Raw genomic sequence first — 15,573 nt, 5'->3', positions numbered from 1 at the left:
TGATTTTATTTCTAGGCAAATTACAAATTGATTAGAGCTCTCTCAGAGCTGTAATCAGAAGTTCTCGCCAATGGTTTGATTGCATTTCATTTATCTTTATGTGCTATGAGGTCTGATTGTGCTTCCAGATTGGGATTGTTGGAAAGCTTAGGTTTCCTGATCCAGCTAATAAAGCAAGCAGTCTATTTAATAGCAAGACAATGGCATATCTATATGTACCTTGAGTGCTACATTTTCTAGCAGCAAGATAATAGCACATCTATATGCACCTTGAGAATTGCATTTTCTACCTGCGCTTGTACTACTATTACTAATGGACTTATATAAAGTCAGCGAGTTCAAAATTTCCATGTTTAGTTTTGACTGATGTTATGGTTCTTCATTGAGTTTTGTTCCACGTATTTACCTAGATCCTTGAGATGCTATTCATATTGGCATGAATATAGTTGAATTCTGAATCATAAAGAAGCTGGGAGATTTGTCTTCCACATAGTAGGTGCTGATGCTTATGGTTTTCTTCAAAAAACATATGGGAAAGGCTAACCCAATATTTTAGTTTTCATTATGAGGACCATGTACATAATCGACCATATAGTTCAAAAAAGATCTATTGATGAAGGTTTGTTTCAGTTCCACTATTTCAGTTCATACATGTACATGTTCTGCATTTTTTGCAGTTTCCAGTGCATGCTCGGAGAACAGGATAAGAGGAGAGGCTTGAATCTTGAGATGACAAGGGTGGTCACCTGCTGCGACTAAAGGTTCAGTTTCATACTTCTGATGATATTGTTCGGATGATTGCCCTTGTACTATTCTTTTTAGTTTGTACTAAAATATATTGTTGTATGAAAATCTGATTTCTACTAAAACTTTGTCAAGTGGCTCATTTTTCTTATACTAAAATCTGCATTTTTTAGGGATAATTAGATTTATGCCCCTAGTTGTGTCCCACTCGTCTGTTTTACCCCTAATTTCCAAAAGTCACCGGTTCTGTCCAAGTCACTTTGCTCCTCTTACGCTTTTGCTCTTTGACCGTTTGACCATCAGTTTGAAAACTTCATAACTAATTCATACTAAATCAGAAAAATGTAAATAAGATACCAAAATGTTCAGAAAAACATCACCTATATGTCAGTGTCATTTGCATTCATGAAAAAAGTGTTGGAAAGTGCACATCCAAGTTTTAGCTCTTTTGACACCACCATGAATAGTAAAATCTAAAAAAATTCAAAAAAATCAAAAAAATATGGTGGCAAAGAACGACAAATGTTCTAAGTGCTTGTCAAGTTTCATCAGGGAACGACATTCGTGGAAGTCGTGGCAAAAAAATAATCTATTTTGGAGTGTTGATTGTTTTTTTTTTGCTGAGGCACCCACAAAGCTCATTCCCTGATGAAACTTGGCAAGCACTTCAAACATTTGTCATTCTTTGCTACCAAATTTGTTTTTGAATTTTTTGAATTTTCTAGATTTTACTATTGATGGTGGTAGCATAAGAGCTAAAACTCGGATGGGCACTTTCAAACACTTTTTTTCATGAATGCAAATGACACTGACATATAGGTGATGTTTTTCCGAACATTTTGGTATCTTATTTGCATTTTTCTGATTTAGTATGAATTAGTTATGAAGTTTTCAAACTGACGGTCAAACGGTCAAAGGGAAAAAGGCATAAGAGGAGCGAAGTGACTTGGACAGAAGCGGTGACTTTTGGAAATTAGGGGTAAAACAGCCGAGTGGGACACAACTAGGGGCATAAATCTAATTATCCCCTTTTTACTGATTACTGAAATGTAGCTTGTTACTACAACTTCATAGGAAGGAGGTCAATGGAGCAAAAGGCACGAAAAGGAAGGAGCATCACCACAGGGACAATGTTGTCGGCAGCGCCTTTGGAAGGATTCGCTCTAGAGAAGTTTCGGTATTCGGCCATCGCCCAGGGGAAGCGGGGAGGATGTCGTTCGGAACGCCTGGGTCTAGAGGAGTGTGTCCAGGTGGTGGCCGAGGATGGCCACGAGAAGTTGGGTTGGGCATATGTCAACGTGATGGCGTCGTTGCTCAAGGTGACACCCTTGTTTTGACCCAATGTTTCTCGGCTAGCTGTGCATGGCTGGGACTGTTTCGTGCATCTGGGCGACGGCTCATGCCATCCACTTCCAAAGAAATAAGGTAGCCATCCATGTCACTGTCGCTTGCTGTTAGTTTTTTTTGGATTCCATAGGTGTTCCTTAATGCATCAATCATTTTCAATTAGGATGGGAGTCTGAAAAATGTTGTAAGGTTATCGCCATTTTTTTAAACTACAGAAGTCTGAAGATTAGAAGCATGATCTTTTATGTTTCATGTTGCACTACCTCTGTAGTGTCAAATCATAGGAACTTTTATCACATATGCTAATTTATCCTTGATGGCAAATAATCCGAACAAAATATTCGGAAGTAATGGAGGCCTCGCTAGAGTAAGGGGGAAATTGTGGGAGTGGACGCACATCATGTAGGTGAGACGGCAGAGTTTGTGGTCGTGCTGGCCATGAGTGGGCATAAACGAGTTTACACTAATTACTTTACATTAATATTGTTGTTTGCAGACTTGAAAGGAGAAAATATTGGCAAAAAGTCCCTCAAAATTCATAGTGTGGGTGTAGAAGGTTTGGAGATTTTGAGCCGGATGGGCCATTGATGGTTGCGGTTGGCTTGGATAGGGAAGGCAGAGATAGTAAGTGAAGAGGAGCAGGAGAACGAAGACGAAGACGAATAGTGGTTTATAGGCAGAAAAAAATTAAAAATGTTGCTTAATGTGCACAAGGATCCAAACAATGTATATTTGACACGATTAAAGTTGACTCATGTCGAGCCTCAGGGTGGTGGTGTAGCGGTCATGGTGGACGGTTGGCTGCGGCCGCCGTGCAGTTGTGGAGCAGGTCCTAGGAGAGAGGTGGTCGACGAGCCCGTGCCGGAAGAAAAGTGCCGCCGGTAGGCAAGGTAGGGTGGATGGTGACCATCACGCTAATTTCAAGTGAGCGAGGCGTCCGCCATTGCGCAGGCAAAGAAGTCGAAGCCTGGGTCAAGGTTGGCCACTGTGGTTGGCCTGAAAGTTGACGGACCCGAAGGCCAGTGAGGAAGACATTTTTATTATAATTGCTCAAATGACGTGCGAATGAAACTAAAGACAACATTTCTGATATTGTGCAAGAATTTGTTAAACGCATCAAATAGATATTAATTTTTAACAAATTTTTAGTTCAATCATCGCACTATATGTATGCATTGTCAAATTGCCTTTTGTTAACAATTTACAATGTAAGTGAAGTGGACTTAAATTATTACTCGATTATACCTGTGCTATCTTTTTTTACATGTGAAATATAACATGCATTATGTTTACATAATTCCAGCAAAATATTTCAAAAGCCCGTGGCAACGCACAGGCATTATACTAGTATTTTCCTAATTACTTATGGGCGTGGTTATATCTCAGTTGCCTCAACTTTTTTTTGGGTTAGCCCATTTTTTAAGCCGTCCGATGCGAAATAAACGGTCGAAGACACTTCTTCAACCTCCAACCACCCTACTCTTCTTCCTTCGATCCGCCACGCCGCTACCGGCCTATTAGCCACCCCCACCGCCGGTCTTGCCACCCCCACCCTCCCCCACCCCGACTAAGCGAGTCCTGGACTAAGGGGTCCTCGGGCGTCCGGCCTGTCATTCATTGGGCCGGACTGGTGGGTGCTACCTCTTGAGCACTGCGTTGGTTTTCCCTTGAAGAGGAAAGGGTGATGCAGCAAAGTAGCGTAAGTATTTCCCTCAGTTTTTCAGAACCAAGGTATCAATCCAGTAGGAGGCCACGCACGAGTCCCTCGCACCTACACAAACAAATAAATTCTCGCAACCAACGCGATAAGGGGTTATCAATCCCTACACGGTCACTTACGAGAGTGAGATCTGATAGATATGATAAGATAATATTTTTGGTATTTTTATGATAAAGATGCAAAGTAAAGAAAACAAAATAAAAACGGCAATGGAAATAGCTTGTTGCTGGGAGATTAATATGATGGAAGATAGACCCAGGGGCCATAGGTTTCACTAGTGGCTTCTCTCAAGAGCATAAGTATTTACGGTGGGTGAACAAATTACTGTTGAGCAATTGACAGAATTGAGCATTGTTATGAGAATATCTAGGTATGATCATGTATATAGGCATCATGTCCGAGACAAGTAGACCGACTCCTGCCTGCATCTACTACCACTACAGGAATCAGCTATTTTGCCGTCTGCCACGGCGGACGGCAAAGGCATGAACGGCGGACGGCAAAGGCCTTTGCCGTCAGCCGCGGACGGCAAAAGGCTCCGGCAAAGTAAGGTCCGGCAAAGAGCTACTTTGCCGTCTGCTTCCGGGCGGCTGACGGCAAAGGGCCTTTGCCGTCTGCAGCGGACGGCAAAGAGAGCAGAGGGCAATAATTGCGCTGTCAGTCCGTTAAGTGGCTAACGGCAGGCCTTTGCCGTCCGCCGCTGACGGCAAGTCTTTGCCGTCTGCCACTGATGGCAAACTTTCTAGTGTCTTTGCCGTCTGCCACTGATGGCAAACTTTCTAGTGTCTTTGCCGTCTGCCACTGTAGGCAAACTTTCTAGTGTCTTTGTCGTCTGCCACTCTAGGCAAACTGACCAAATGGGTCAGCTCCCAGGAAGCATAGTTGGCTGCCACGTGGCTTCTTTGCCGTCTGCGGCTGATGACAAAGAGGCCGTTGTCGTCAGTGGCAGACGGCAAAGAGCCTGCATATTGGCTCTTTTTTCTGTTTTTTATTAAATCCAACAATTTTCACAGCAAATATATATGAAATATATAGATATATTTCACAGGCCGATTTAACAGCAAACATATCACATATATCCAGCACATAAGTTCCATCCATTCATACATAAGCAAGTTCCATCCATTCATACATAAGCAAGTTCCATCCATACATATTACATAAGCAAGTTCCATCCATCCATTCATACATAAGCAAGTTCCATACATACATAAACAAGCACTCCATAGCAAGCTAGCTTCCATGAAGTGAATGAAATCTGCAAAATGGCAAAATAAGAAAGTTAGAAATAGGTGACTAGAATAAGAAGACTAGAACAAGAAGAGTAGAACAAGAAGAAGACTAGAACAAGAAGTATATGTCATTTATGAGCTAACTTACGTGAAATGGATCATATATGAGCTAACTAAGTTGAAATGGGTTGTTTATGAGCTAGCTAAGGTGAAATGGATCATTTATGAGCTAACTTAGTTGAAATGGGTCGTTTATGAGCTAACTAAGGTCAAATGGATCGTTTTTTAGGTAACTAAGGTGAAATGGATCGTTTTTTAGCTAACTTAGGTGAAATGGATCATTTATGAGCTAACTTAGTTGAAATGGATCGTTTTTGAGCTAACTTAGGTGAAATGGATCATTTATGAGCTAACTTAGGTGAAGTTTGCCGCCTCCTCAGTGATGAATGCCTCAGCCATCGATGCTTCAATTCTACGTTTATTTTTACATTTTTGTCGAAGCGTCTTCTACATCCTCTCAGTTGGGTAGCACCAACGATTTTGCACGGGCCCCCCCAATCTTGCCTCGGTCGGGAGATGCAAAATCAAATGCTGCATTGGATTAAAGAAGCCCGGTGGAAAGATCTTCTCTAACTTGCAGATCAACTCCGGCGCCAACTCTTCCATTTCTTCTAGCACGCTAGGCGATAGTTCTTTCGCACAAAGAACACGGAAGAAATAGCTGAGTTCTGCTAGTACTAGCCATTCATCCTTAGGGATGAAGCCACGCAACATCACCGGCATTACCCGCTCAATCCATATGTGGCAATCATGACTCTTGAGACCAAATATCTTCAATTTATCAAGACTGGCTCCCCTCTTTAGATTCGCTGCATACCCATCGGGGAACATCAACTGCATTTCACCCACAAGATAATTTCCCTCATAGATGGCCTTCCAAGATTGAACCATGCCTTTGGCTTCGTCCAGTTCTGCTTTCCTTTCGGTTCTTTCATGTTTTGTAACGGCCTATCACATAGCGCCTCCAGATCGACTCTAGCCTTAGTATTATCCTTTGACTTCCCATCTATGCCGAACAATGTACCAAAAAGTGCCTCGGCGATATTCTTCTCAGTGTGCATCACGTCGCTGTTGTGTGGGCAAAGGAGGTCTTTGAAGTAAGGCAGATCCCATAAGCATGTTTTGTGAGTCCGAGCGTGCTTAGAATTATACCCCTTGAAGTACCCTGGACGCTCTGGATCTGGCTCGAGAGCGTTTAACTGATCCAGGGTCTGTTGGCCTGTCAATGCAGGTGGTGCAGAGTTTTTGACAACTCTACCTCTGATGAAGTTCTTCTTGTCTTTCCTGAACTTATGGCGAGGATTCAGGAACTGTCTATGCATGTCGAAGCAAGAAAACTTGCGACCGGCCTGAAGCCAACGAAACTCAAGAGCTCCCTTGCATGTGGGGCACGGGAACCTTCCATGCACACACCAGCCAACGACTAGCGCATACGCCGGCAAGTCATGTGTCGAGTACATGTACCAGACACGCATTATGAAGTTCCGTTTGCTATAGGCGTCGTATGTCTTGAACCCATTATCCCAGGCTTCTTGCAATTCGTCCTTAAGCGGCTGCATGTACACATTCATATTTTTCCCCGGATAGTTGGGCCCTGGAATTATCAACATCAGGAAAATGTTCTTTCTTTGCATAATCTGTCCGGGGGGGAGATTGAGTGGAAAGACAAATACGGGCCAACAACTGTATTGGGCTGCCGTCATACCAAACACACTGAACCCATCCGTGTTGATGCCGACTCGAGGATGCCTCGGATCTGCCGCTTTGTCAGCATGTAATTCATCAAACTTTTTCCACGCAACACCATCCGATGTGTGTACGATCATCAGATTCCCATCTGCATCTAGTTCGGTTCTTTTGCCCGTTTTGTGCCATGTCATCTGTCTGGCCGTCTCTTCGACCATGAAAAGACGTTGAAGTCTTGGTACGATTGGCATATACCGAAGAACACTAACGGGGATTTTGGTATGTGTCTTCTCACCCATACCGTTGTCTACCACAACATACCTGGAAGACTTGCAAATGGGACAATAGTTCAAGTCCGCATAGTCAAGCCTAAACAAGACACATCCTTTCTCACAGGCATGTGTCTTCTCATAGAGCATCTTCAGTGAACGGAGGATTTTGTCCGACTGGTACAGGTTTGCAGGCATTACATGGCCTTTGGGTAGAAAGCGTCCAAATACTGTCATCATTGCATCGTAGCATTCTCTGCCCAAGTTGAACTGAGCCTTCAGAGCCATTACTTGTGAGATGGCATCCAACTGAAAAGCTCAGTGTGCTCATGGAGCGGACGTTTTGAAGACTCCAACATTTCATTGAAGGCCTTTGCAGATTCCTCCATCTCCTCGTCCGAATCCCGAGCATCATCGAAGTCTTGCACCATGTTTTCCATCCCGGTACCATGCTCGTCGGTGCGACGACGATCCACCTCAGCTCGGTCACGTTGGGCAGACTCACCATGAAATGTCCACACCGTATAATCGGGCGTAAAACCACTCTTCTGCAGGTGTTTGCCCATTTCAGCCTCTGTCCTCTTTTCCCAATTGCCGCACCATAAACAGGGGCACCAGGTTTTCCTCTGGCCATTTGCAAATGCGGCTTGCACAAACCCCTTGGTTTTTGTGAACCATTCAGTGCTCCATTTGTTCTGACCAGTGTGACCGGTGTACATCCACGCACGATCACTCATCTTGACTTTCAGAGCTACTAGACACACAACAAATATATATATATATATATATAATTCACCATGTATATATTCATCAGTTGATCTACTTTGTCAATTTTATTACGTCCATGCAACCTACACTCTAATAGGTAATGATAGGTCCTAATCCCACCCGAGTATGTTTAGATTGGGTTCATTTTCCCATGCTATGCTCCGGATCCTACGCAAAATTTCGGCAGCACCTCCCCGCTGTTCTCCTGATACACGTCTCTGCAATAAACAGAGAGGATGTGTACCCGGAGAACAACAGGGGAGGCACTGACGAAACTTATGCGTCAGATCCGGAGCAAAGCATATGGGAAAACGAACCCAATCTAAACATACTCGGGCTATCCATGGATAGCGTTGGACAATTCGAAAGAATCAAGGTTATAAATATGCAAATGCATGCATATTTATAACTATGACGCTTTCGAACGGGAGACACATATTGGTTACGCATACTGATGATTCAAGACACATATATAGCTAGCTATCAAGTTTCATCGGCACGAACACCGGAACAGAGCAAATAATTAACGGGGGAGGAGGACATGTCATTTGTGCTCACCCACGAACGAAGGGGCAGAGCTCGTCAAACGCACGGCGAGGTCGTCGACCACCAAACCTCGCAGCGATGAAACAACTGCACATTTAAATCTACCCAATCAACACAATTATATATGATGTTTTCATAACAAAATCAAAAAATATATGACCTAACTAATAATTCACAAATATATGACCCCATCGGCCTCTGCAAGGCCAGAGAACAGCTTTTCGGGAGGTGTCGGGGTCGGGGTGTCGTGTCGGTGTCGGGGTGCCGTGTCGGGGTCGGGGTGCTGTTTCGGGGTCGGGGGGTCGGGGTGTCGTGTCGCGGTGAGGGGGTTAGGGGGTCGGGGTGGAGTCGGCGTCGGGTGTCGGGGTGTGGTGTCGGGGTTGGGGGGTCAGGGGGTCGGGTGTCGGGGTGTCGTGTCGGTGTCAGGGTGTGGTGTCGGAGTCGGGGTGTCGGGGTCAGGGGGTCAGGAGGTCAGGGGGTCGGGAGGTCGGGTGTCGGGGTGTCGTGTCGGGGTCGGGGTGTCGGGGTGTGGTGTCGGAGTCGGGGTGTCGGGGTCAGGGGGTCAGGGGGTCGGGGTGTCGGGGTCAGGGGTCAGGGGGTCGGGGTCAAGGGGTCGGGGTGTTTCCTTCTATCCTTCTTCTTCTTTCTTTCTCTTCTTCTTCTTCTTCTTTACTTTCTTCTTCTTCTTTCATCTTTTTTCTACTTTTTTACTTCTTTTCGTTTCTTCCTTTCTTCTTCTTCTACTTCTTCTACTTCTTTTCTTCTTCTTCTTTTTACATCTTTTTTGTACTTCTTTTCTTTTCTTCCTTTCTTCTTCTTCTACCTCTTTTCTTCTTTTTCTTTTTTCATCTTTTTTCTACTTCTTCTCTTTTCTTCTTCTTCTACTTCTTATACTACTTCTACTTCTTCTCATTCTTTTCTAACACTAACACTAACACAATCTAGCACTAACAATTAAACAGAAAAAAATGAAAAAACAGAAGAAAAAAAAAGTAGTCCCTCACCGGAGCAATGTGACGGTCGGCGGGGCCGGTGGCGGGGGGGGCGCCGGGCGGCGGGGGAGGCGCCGGGCGGCGGGGGAGGCGCCGGGCGGCGGGTGGCGGGGCGTCGGGGGCGGTGGCGGGGGCGGTGCCGGGGGCGGCGGCGGGTGGCGGGGCGACGGGGCGTCGGCGGGTGGGGTGGGGGCGGAGGGGTGGTGGGGCGACGTGCCAAGCGGGTGCGGCGGGCGGCGGCGGGGGGCGGGGGCGGCGGCGGTGGACGTGGGATCTGGTGGCGGGGCGCGTCGGGGAGGAGAGGGAGAGAAGAGAGAGTAACGGGCGGGGGGTGGGGGCCGTTAGTTAGTCTGCTCTTTGCCGTCCGCCAATCTTTGCCGTCCGCCGGCAAAGAGGTGGGGCGTTAAGTTTTTCTAAACGGGCGGGGGGGTGGGGCCACCTCTCTCTTTGCCGTCAGCCAGCGGACGGCAAAGATTCTTTGCCGTCAGCTGGCTGACGGCAAAGAGCCGGCAGATGGCAAAGGCCTGTTTTGTCGTCTGCCGTTTCTTTGCCGTCTGCTTTTGGGTAGCTGATGGCAAAGAGCTTCTTTGTCGTCAGCTAGCAGACGGCAAAGAGCTGGCAGATGGCAAATTAGCTGATTCCAGTAGTGTACTATTACTCCACACATCGACCGCTATCCAGCATGCATCTAGAGTATTAAGTTCATAAGAACAGAGTAATGCTTTAAGCAAGATGACATGATGTAGAGGGATAAACTCATGCAATATGATATAAAACCCATCTTGTTATCCTCGATGGCAACAATACTATACGTGCCTTGCTGCCCCTACTGTCACTAGGAAAGGACACCACAAGATTGAACTCAAAGCTAAGCACTTCTCCCATTGCAAGAAAGATCAATCTAGTAGGCCAAACCAAACTGATAATTCGAAGAGACTTGCAAAGATAACCAATCATACATAAAATAATTCAGAAGATTCAAATATTATTCATAGATAAACTTGATCATAAACCCTCAATTCATCGGTGTCAACAAACACACCGCAAAAGAAGATTACATCGAATAGATCTCCACAAGAGAGGGGGAGAACATTGTATTGAGATCCAAAAAGAGAGAAGAAGCCATCTAGCTAATAACTATGGACCCGAAGGTCTGAAGTAAACTACTCACACATCATCTGAGAGGCTATGGTGTTGATGTAGAAGCCCTCCATGATCGATGCCCCCTCCGGCGGAGCTCCGGAACAGGCCCCAAGATGGGATCTCACGGGTACAGAAGGTTGCGGCGGTGGAATTAGGTTTTTGGCTCCGTCTCTGGTAGTTTGGGGGTACGTAGGTATATATAGGAGGAAGGAGTACGTTGATGGAGCAACAGGGGGCCCACGAGGGTGGAGGGCGCGCCTGGAGGGGGGTAGGCGTGCCCCCCTACCTCGTGGCCTCCTGGATGATGTCTTGACGTAGGGTCCAAGTCCTCTGGATCACGTTCGTTCCGAAAATCACGTTCCCGAAGGTTTCATTCCGTTTGGACTCCGTTTGATATTCTTTTTCTGCGAAACTCTGAAATAGGCAAAAAAACAGCAATTCTGGGCTGGCCCTCCGGTTAATAGGTTAGTCCCAAAAATAATATAAAAGTGTATAATAAAGCCCAATAATGTCCAAAATAGAATATAATATAGCATGGAACAATCAAAAATTATAGATACGTTGGAGACGTATCAGTGGGCTGTGAAGATACGAAGGCCGAAGACTATACCCGTGTCCAGATTGGACTTTCCTTAGCGTGGAAGGCAAGCTAGGCGACCAGCTGTGAAGATTCCTTCTTATGTAACCGACTCCATGTAACCCTAGATCTCTCCGGTGTCTATATAAACCGGAGAGCATAGTCCGAATAGGGGACATTCATTACCATATTCATATAGGCTAGACTTCTAGGGTTTAGCCATTACGATCTCGTGGTAGATCAACTCTTGTAACACTCATATTCATCAAGATCAATCAAGCAGGAAGTAGGGTATTACCTCCATAGAGAGGTCCCGAACCTGGGTAAACATTGTGTCCCCCGTCTCCTGTTACCATCGATCCTAGACGCACAGTTCGGGACCCCCTACCCAAGATCCGCCGGTTTTGACACCGACATTCGTGCTTTCATTGAGAGTTCCACTGTGCCGTCGACAAAAGGTTTGATGGCCCCTTCAATCGTCGATGATGACGTTGTCGAGGGAGAAACCTTTCTCCCCGAACAGATCTTCGTGTTCGGCGGCTTCGTACTGCGGGCCAACTCGCTTGGCCATCTAGAGCAGATCGACAGCTATGCCCCTTGCCATCAGGTCAGATTGGGAAGCTTGAACTACGTCACGGATATCCGTGGAGACTTGATCTTCGATGGATTTAAGACTGCGGCGATCGCTCCCCCTCTCTCCGATGAACATGACTTAAATCTGTCATCGAATCACATCCAGGAGATGGATCTTGTTGCTGCAACGGCCTCAGAACCGAAGCAGATTGTGCCCCCCAAGGCCACAAAGTCCACGGCGTTGGAGCCGCACATGGACTCGACATCCTGCAATGCTTGCGTCAATGGAACTCCGGACTCGTCTCCGGCTACACGTTCCGGATCAGGTGCGCCTGTGGACACCGAGCTGGATCGGTTATCGATTTTTGAATTTAGCGCCGCAGACATCTTCCAGCATTCACCTTTGGGTGACGTACTAAACTCTTTAAAGAACTTGTCCTTGGAAGGAGATTCACAGCCGAACTATGTTCGGTTCAAGCTAGAGGCGGACGACGAGGAATTTTGCTTCCCACCCGCCACCCACTTCATAGCCACCGTCGATGACTTAACCGGCGTGGTTGACTATGGCTCCGAAGACAACGGCGATACAGACGACGATGCCGACAAGGAGCAAGGCCAAGACCCGCCATTTACTGGATGTTGGACGGCCACCCCTTCGTACGATGTGTACAAGGTCGATACACCTAAAGGATCTGGCGACGACAAAGAAGAGCCAGACGCGAATAAACCCTCTGAGACACAGTCCAAGCACCGGCGCCCCAAACGCCGCTCTAAGCCTCGTCGCTCAAAAGATAGCAACACTGGCACCGGAGAAAATAGTACTCCGGGCGACGAGGAAAACAACGAAGACCCAGTCGGAGCCACATCCGAACAGGAGGAACATGACAACAGGCAGGACAACCGTGATGAACAGGCCATAGAAGATGACTCGGAGGACGATAGTTACCGTCCACCCTCCGAGGAGGAGACAAGCCTCGGCAACGAAGACTTCATCGTGCCTGAGGATCCTCTGGAGCAGGAGAGCTTTAAGCTTCAGCTCATAGCCACTTCAAGGAGCCTGAAAGAGAAACAGCAGCAGCTTCAAGCTGAACAAGATCTGCTCGTCGACAGATGGACTGATGTCCTGACAGCCAAAGAATACGGCCTCAGGCGCCCAACCAAGAGCTACCCGAAACGAAGACTGCTACCTCAATTCGATGAGGAAGCACCGGAGCACACATCTCCCTCGCGTAATGCGGAACGACCACCACGTGGCCGAGACAGGGCGGCCGACCGGCCACCCCGTGGCCGGGATAAAGCGGCAACTCAGGCCGAACAGCAGCCTGCCCCACTGCCTCATAAAAATAGAGACGAAAGAGTTCGGGGTCACACGTATGACCTCCGACAGATCCTGGATGATAGAGCAGGACATACAAGATCGATCTACGGATCGCGAGGGCGTGCCTCGAGGCACGACGACGGCTACCTATTCGGACGTGATAAACCTAACCACGCCCGGGCCGAATACCGCAGACGGACTCCATCAGAGCTACGCCACGACGCGGCCCGGTATAGAGGCGCCGCGCACCTCTCTGCTTCACAGATGAAGTACTGGATCACGAATTCCCCGAGGGGTTCAAGCCTGTCAACATTGAAGCATACGACGGCACAACCGATCCTACAGTATGGATCGAGGATTTTATTCTCCATATCCATATGGCTCGAGGAGATGACCTCCACGCCATCAAATACCTCCCATTAAAGCTCAAAGGACCAGCTCGACACTGGTTAAATAGCCTGCCCGAGAATTCCATTGGCAGCTGGGAGGACTTGGAAGAGGCTTTCCTTGATAACTTCCAAGGAACTTATGTCCGGCCACCAGATGCCGATGACCTAAGCCACATAATTCAACAACCTGGAGAATCAGCCAGAAAATTCTTGACTAGGTTCCTAACCAAAAAGAACAAGATCGTTGACTGTCCGGACGCCGAAGCCCTAGCGGCCTTTAAGCATAGAATCCGGGACGAATGGCTCGCCCGCCATCTCGGCCAGGAAAAGCCGAAGTCTATGGCAGCACTTACGGCACTCATGACCCGCTTTTGCGCGGGTGAGGACAGCTGGCTGGCTCATAGTAAAAACACAGCCAGCGAGGCAGGCCCCACTAAGGCCAAGAACAGCAGCGGCAAGCTCCGGCGCAATAGACACAAACGCCGAAGCAATGGCGACAACACCGATGACACCACAGTCAACGCCGGATTCAGTGGCTCCAAGTCCGGCCAACGGAAGAAGCCCTACAAAAGAAACAATGAAGGACCTTCCAGCCTGGACCGCATACTCGACCGTCCGTGCCAAATTCACGGCACCCCGGATAAGCAAGCCAATCATACCAACAGGGATTGTTGGGTCTTCAAGCAGGCTGGCAAGTTAAATGCCGAAAACAAAGAAAAGGGATCACAAAGTGAGGACGAGGACGAAGAGCCCTGGCAGCCGAACACCAGAGGGCAGAAGGAATTTCCCCCTCACATCAAAACGGTGAACATGATATACACTACACACATACCCAAACGGGAGCGTAAGCGAGCACTTATGGACGTCTACGCGGTAGAGCCAGCCGCCCCAAAATTCAATTCGTGGTCATCATTCCCGATCACCTTCGATCGTCGAGATCACCCAACCAGTATCCGCCATGGCGGTTCAGCCGCACTAATCCTCGACCCAATTATTGACGGGTTTCACCTAACATGAGTCCTGATGGACGGTGGTAGCAGCCTCAACTTGCTTTATCAGGACATAGTGCGGAAGATGGGAATTAACACCTCGCGAATCAAACCAACAAAGACTACCTTTAAAGGAGTCATACCAGGCGTAGAGGCCCACTGTACGGGCTCAATCACGCTGGAGGTAGTCTTCGGCTCTCCGGACAACTTCCGAAGCGAAGAGTTAATCGTCGATATCGTCCCCTTCCGCAGCGGCTATCACGCACTGCTCGGACGAACCGCATTTGCTAGGTTCAACGCAGTGCCACACTATGCTTATCTCAAGCTCAAGATGTCCGGTCCACGCGGCGTCATAACAATCAATGGCAATACGGAACGCTCCCTCCGAACAGAGGAGCACACCGCCGCCCTAGCAGCAGAAGTACAGAGCGGCCTTCTCAAGCAGCACCATAGTACGGCTGTCGAGCCCTCGGACATCATTAAGAGGTTCCAGACTTCACTACAATAGGACGACGCGGCTCGTCAAGATCTCGACTAGCAATTCGGCCTCCGTCCCAGTCCCAATGAGGTAGTGGCATTCGTACCACGCGTACACAATTACGCACTCAAAATTCCATGGACGTTGACGGAGGCACAAGATAACCCGGGGTCTACAGCTCGGCCAGACAGATCCCGGACACACGTACTTTTACTTTTTTCTTATTTCAGGTTCCTTTTTCCGCGGGCCTGATCGCGAGTCCTTTAGAAGGATTGGCATACAACGGAGGCAAGCAGCACAGGTGTGTAGGGTAACCTCTATACGTTCTTCTTGACGGTATTCATACTTATTTCTCAGGACCCGCACGCTGCGCCCTACTGATTCCGGCATGTTAAATAGCCCGGATACTTCTCACACCATCTGTACAAGATACGCCTTGACGTATCTATCCAGTTATAATAAAAATGGTTTGTGGCACAGTTTCTGTGGTTTTTGCTTCCTACTTCGTTTTTATTTCGATCTGCTTATTTGCTGCATCGATACTCTTCTGTATGTTTCATATTCGCCAGGGGCTACTTGTCGCCCCACAATATGGCAGCAAAGTCCGAACACTTCTTATACATAAGTTCGGCACCCCGAATTTAGCATTATATGCATTGGCTCCGAATCATGTCTTTGGTCGATAGTTGGGTTGCCCGGCTCCTGTGCTTGCTACCCTACGTTCCGCTCTATCGTCTAGGGT

Source organism: Aegilops tauschii, chromosome 5, assembly GCF_002575655.3.
Source record: "Aegilops tauschii subsp. strangulata cultivar AL8/78 chromosome 5, Aet v6.0, whole genome shotgun sequence".
Taxonomy (NCBI): domain Eukaryota; kingdom Viridiplantae; phylum Streptophyta; class Magnoliopsida; order Poales; family Poaceae; genus Aegilops; species Aegilops tauschii.
The sequence above is the reverse complement of the archived record's forward strand: the minus strand, read 5'-3'. Positions refer to the sequence as shown.